This window comes from Triticum aestivum, chromosome 4D, assembly GCF_018294505.1.
Source record: "Triticum aestivum cultivar Chinese Spring chromosome 4D, IWGSC CS RefSeq v2.1, whole genome shotgun sequence".
Classification (NCBI taxonomy): domain Eukaryota; kingdom Viridiplantae; phylum Streptophyta; class Magnoliopsida; order Poales; family Poaceae; genus Triticum; species Triticum aestivum.
Genome location: NC_057805.1, coordinates 128562568 through 128568732, shown reverse-complemented (window position 1 = coordinate 128568732; position 6165 = coordinate 128562568).

Here is a 6165-nt window from a genome sequence, read left to right as displayed (position 1 = left end):
GGATTCTAAGATATTTAGCTCACACCGCAGCTTGCAAAACCTTTTCTCATCCAAGGGCTTTGTGAAGATATCTGCCAATTGCTCTTCAGTGTTGACATGAATGATATCAATGTCTTCCTTCAACACATGATCTCTGAGAAAATGATGACGGATTTGAATGTGCTTTGTCTTCGAGTGCTAAACTAGGTTGTGAGCAATCTTGATGGCGCTTTCATTGTCGCAGTAAAGTGGCACATGCTTCATGTTGATGCCATAGTCCTTGAGAGTTTGCTTCACCCAGAGAAGCTGAGCGCAGCAAGATCTACCAGCAATGTATTCAGACTCAGCAGTGGAAAGTGATACACAGTTCTGCTTCTTTGAAGACCAACAGACAAGAGATCATCCAAGAAAGTGACATGTGCCTGATGTGGACTTGCGACCAACCTTGTCACCAGCATAATCAGCATCTGAGAATCCAACTAGATCAAACTCCGAGCCCTTTGGATACCATAATCCTAGGGTTGGGGTGTGAGCCAAATATCGAAGAATTCGCTTCACAGCTAAGTGATACGATTCCTTTGGTGCTGCTTGGAATCGGGCGCACATGCAAACGCTAAGCATTATATCAGGCCTAGATGAACATAAGTAGAGTAAAGAACCAATCATGGAGCGGTATACCTTCTGATCGAACTCTTTACCATTGTCGTCGAGGCCCAATTGGCCTTTGGTTGGCATTGGCCTTGTGTACCCTTTGTAGTCTTGCATTCCAAACTTCTTCAGGCAATCTTTGAGGTATTTCTCTTGTGATATGAAGATGCCATTTCTCTGCTAACGGATTTGAAGACCAAGGAGGAACTTCAGCTCACCCATCATGGACATCTGATATTGCTCTTGCATCATATGCCCAAACTCATCACTATATCTCTTGTCAGCGTAGCCGAAGATAATGTCATCCACATAGATTTGGCATACAAACAGTTCACCATCATATGTCTTCGTGAAGAGAGTGGGATCTAGAGAACCAGGTATGAAGCCTTTGCTCTTCAGGAAGTCTTTGAGTGTGTCATACCAAGCGCGAGGTGCTTGTTTGAGGCCATACAGTGCCTTGTTGAGTGATACGTCTCCAACGTATCTATAATTTTTGATGTTCCATGCTGTTATATTATCAATCTTGGATGTTTTATAATCATTTTATAGTCATTTTTTGGTACTAACCTATTGACATTGTGCCAAGTGCCAGTTGCCGTTTTCTACATGTTTTTTTACATCGCAGGAAATCAATATAAAACGCAGTCCAAACGCAATGAAACTTTACGAAGATTTTTTTGGGACCAGAAGGAACATATTGGGCCCTGGCTGTGCCTGGGGGTGCTCCGAGGAGAGCACAACCCACCAGGGCGCGCCAGGAGGCCCAGGCGCGCCCTGGTGGGTTGTGCCCACCTCGGGTTCCCCCTGGACCGCTTCTTTGCTCTATAAATTCCCCAATATTCCCGAAACCCTAGGGGAGTCGACAAAATATTGATCCAGGCGTCGCAGAGTCCAGAACCACCAGATCAATACAGACACCATCTCGGATGGGGTTGACCACCTCCATTGGTGCCTCTCTGATGATGCGTGAGTAGTTCTTTGTAGACCTTCAGGTCTGTAGTTAGTAGCTAGATGGTTTTCTCTCTGTCGCTGAATTCTCATTACAATGGTCTCTTGGAGATCCATATGATGTACTCTTTTGCGGTGTGTTTGTTGGGATCGATGAACTTTGAGTTTATGATCAGATCTATCTTTTTATATCCATGAAAGTTATTTGGGTTTCTTTGATCTCTTTTATGCATGATTGCTTATAGCCTCGTATTTATTCTCCGATATTTGGGTTTTGTTTGGCCAACTTGATCTATTGATCTTGCAATGGGAACTGGTGCTTTGTAGTGGGTTCGATCTTACGGTGCTTGATCCCAGTGACAGAAGGGGAACCGACACGTATGTATCGTTGCTACTAAGGATAAAATGATGGGGTCTATCTCTACATGGATAGATCTTGTCTACATCATGTCATCATTCTTATTGCATTACTGCGTTTCTCCATGAACTTAATACACTAGATGCATGCTGGATAACGGTCGATGTGTGGAGTGATAGTACTAGATGCAGGCAGGAGTCGGTCTACTAATCTTGGACGTGATGCCTATATAATCATCATTGCCTGGATATCGTCATGATTTTTTGAAGTTCTATCAATTGCCCAACAGTAATTTGTTCACACACCGTTTGCTATTTTTCTCGAGAGAAGCCACTAGTGAAACCTACGGCCCCAGGGTCTCTTTCTCATATTATTTGCCTTTGCGATCTACTTCTCCGTTGCATTTATTTTCAGATCTATTGAACCAAAAATACCTTGCTGCAATTTATTCTTATTTATTTTATTTGGCGTTCGATCTATCAATCTATTACAATTTTATCTCACGTCCGTTTGCCCATCTGGGGCACCGCTACCCGAAAGGGATTGACAACCCCTTTTACACGTCGGGTTGCGAGGATTTGTTATCTGTGTGCAGGGGTTGTTTACGTTGTGTTGCTTGGTTCTCCTACTGGTTCGATAACCTTGGTTTCATTTCTGAGGGAAATACCTACCGCCGCTGTGCTGCATCATCCCTTCCTCTTTGGGGAAATAACGACGTAGCTTCAAGCGACATCAAAAGGAATTTATGACGCCGTTGACGGGGAGTATCTTCAACACATACCAGGTTCCTAATCACAAATCTCATCTCCTCGCAATTTACATTATTTGCCATTTGCCTCTCGTTTTCCTCTCCCCCACTTCACAAAAAATTGCCGTTTATTCGCCCCTCTTTTTTTTCGTTCGCCGTTCTCTTGCTTTCCAGTCTTGATGGCTAGCGTTCCTACTCCTCCTTTGTCACCAGATTTTGAAGTTCTTTACTTCAAGCAAAGACAAGGAGAAAATTTGAAAGATGCCTGGTACAGGCTTATGGAATCGTATCGTATTTCGAGCTTAAAGGGGGACGCTAAGGTTTTGCTTCGTAATTTTTACATAGGATTGGCTTTGCATCATAGACAACTTCTAGATTTTGCTGCTAAAGGAAATTTCATTGAGCTTGATGCCAATGCTGCCTATGAAATTTTAGAAGGAATTTTGGGAATTCCACCTCAAAAGAAGGGGTTTCCTTTTACCTCTGAGGGAGCTCAAATGTTGGACAAACTTGGTGATTTGCATAAACATATGGTTGAAATACAGAAATATAATGAACCCCTCAAACACCTCAATGGTAGTATCAATCGCATGAATACCCTGATTACTCTTTGCAATATGCGATTGGATATTTTGGATCTTAAGATGGTTTCTTTCCCGGAGAATTTAGGGAAGCGTAAAGAGCCTCCCGGGTTTTAGAAAACCCTTACAAAAGTTGCCAAAATTTCGGAAGACAAAACTTAGATCCTTGCTTTATGCCTAGCTAAGGGCATAAAACTATAGCGCTTGTTGGGAGGCAACCCAATGAATAAAATTTATTTTTGCTCTTTGCTTTCTGTTCTTGTGTGTTTGCACAATTATGCTACTGTTATGATTGTGTTTTTGTGTTTTAGTTAGTATTTGTGCCAAGTAAAGCCTTTAGGATCTTCTTGGGTGATAGTTGTTTGATCTTGCTGAAAAAACTAAAACTTTTGCGCTCACAAAAACAATTCTCATTTTTTACTAGAGCGTGATAAAATACCAATTATTTTTGAAGAAGATTAATATACAAATTTCTTAGGTCGTCCTAATTTTTTAGAATTTCTGGTGTTCCAGAAGTTTTCAAAATAGTCAGATTTCTACAGACTATTCTGTTTTGACAGATTCTGTTTTCTTTGCGTTGTGTGCTTATTTTGATGGCTCTATGGTTTTCTTTGATGAGTTTTAGCCATAGAAAAGTTGGAATAAAGTAGATATAATGCAAAAATAAAATATGAATTTGTTTGGTACAGTACTTATAGTAATGATTTGCTTTCTTTTACTAACGGATCTCACGAAGGTTTTGTTGAGTTTTGTGTGATTGAAGTTTTCAAGTTTTGGGTTATCTTACAATGGATGAAGGAGTAAGGAGTAGAAGAGCCTAAGCTTGGGGATGCCCCGGCATCCCAAGCTATTATCCAAAAATGAGCAACCAACTAAGCTTGGGGATGCCCCCGAGTGGCATCCCCTCTTTCTTCTAACGACCATTGGTATTTTACTCGAAGCAATATTTTTATTCGTCACATACTATGTGTTTTGCTTGGAGCGTCTTGTATGATATGAGTCTTTGCTTGTTTTATTTTGTGTTTTAAGTATTGATTCCTTACTGGACACACCTATTTGAGAGAGCCAAAATTATGTCATGACTTGTTAGAATTGCTCTCTATGCTTCACTTAAATTTTTATGAGCTATGGACTTGCTCTAGTGCTTCACTTATATCTTTTTTAGCACGGTGTGCTTTAGTATTTTTGAAGAAATGCTCTCTTGCTTCACTTAGATTTAATTGAGAGTTAGTAAAATTTTCAAGAAAATCTCTCTTGCTTCACTTAAATTAATTTGAGAGAAAGAAAATTTGTTATGCTCATGATCTTCACCCTAGAACAAGCGTCGAAATATTCATCCAGCCGCCGCAGAGTCCAGAACCACCAGATACAATCTAAACACCATCACGGAGGGGTTCACCACTTCCATTGGTGCCTCTCCGATGATGCGTGAGTAGTCCTTTGTAGACCTTCGGGTCCGTAGTTAGTATCTAGATGGCTTTCTCTCTCTCACACTGGATTCTCAATACAATGGTCTCTTGGAGATCCATATGATGTAACTCTTTTGCGGTGTGTTTGTTGGCATCTGATGAACTTTGAGTTTATGATCAGTCATATCTTTTTATATCCATGAAAGTTATTTGATTTCTTTGATCTCTTATATGCATGATCTCTTATAGCCTCATATTTCTTCTCTGATATTTGGGTTTTGTTTGGCCAACTTGATCTATTTATCTTGCAATGGGAAGAGGTGCTCGGTAGTGGGTTCGATCTTACGGTGCTCGATCCCAGTGACAGAAGGGGAAACGACACGTATGTATCGTTGCTACTAAGGATAAAAAGATGAGATATATATCTACCACCATATAGATAAAAGAATCTTGTCTACATCATGTCATCGTTCTTATTGCATTACTCCATTTTTCCATGAACTTAATACACTAGATGCATGCTGGATAGCTGTCGATGTGTGGAGTAATAGTAGTAGATGCAGGCAAGAGTCGGTCTACTAATCTTGGACGTGATAACTATGTAATGATCATTGCCTGGATATCGTCATAATTATTTGAAGTTCTATCAATTGCCCAACAGTAATTTGTTTACCCACTGTTTGCTATTTTTCTCGAGAGAAGCCACTAGTAAAACCTACGGCCCCCGGGTCTTGTTTCTCATATATTTGCCTTGCGATCTACTTTTCCTTTGCATTTTTTATTCAGATCTATTAAACAAAAAAATACAAAAATACCTTGCTGCATTTTATCTTTATTTATTTTATTTGGCGTTCGATCTATCAATATACTACAACTTTCTCCCGTCAGCTTGCCAATTTCTGGCGTCGTTACCCGAAAGGGATTGACAACCCCTTTAACATGTCGGGTTGCGAGGTGTTGTTATTTTTGTGCAGGTGATGTTTACGTTGTGTTGCTTGGTTCTCCTACTGGTTCGATACCTTGGTTTCATAACTGAGGGAAATACTCTACCATCACTGTGCTACATCATCCCTCCCTCTCCGGGGAAATACCGACATAGTTCCAGCTACCATCAAGGAGAATTTCTGGCATCATTGCCGGGGAGGATCTTCAACATAACCAGGTTCCTAATCACAAATCTCATCTCCTTGCAATTTACATTATTTGCCATTTGCCTCTTGTTTTCCTCTCCCCCACTTCACAAAAATTTGCCGTTTTATTCGCCTCTCTTTTTCCGTTCGCCGTTTTCTGGTCAGATCTATCCTTTGCTTGCAATCATGAGTGATTTCGGTATGGCACCAACAGATGATGGCCTGACTCCTAAGATTGGACGTACAGGCAATCTGGATGCTAAAACCTTTATCTTGGGGCAAGGGAAAGTTATGGGAAAAGAACGTATCCAAGAATTTTTCAATTGTGTTGGGAATCTAAGTCTTGATGATGCTCCTATACTTT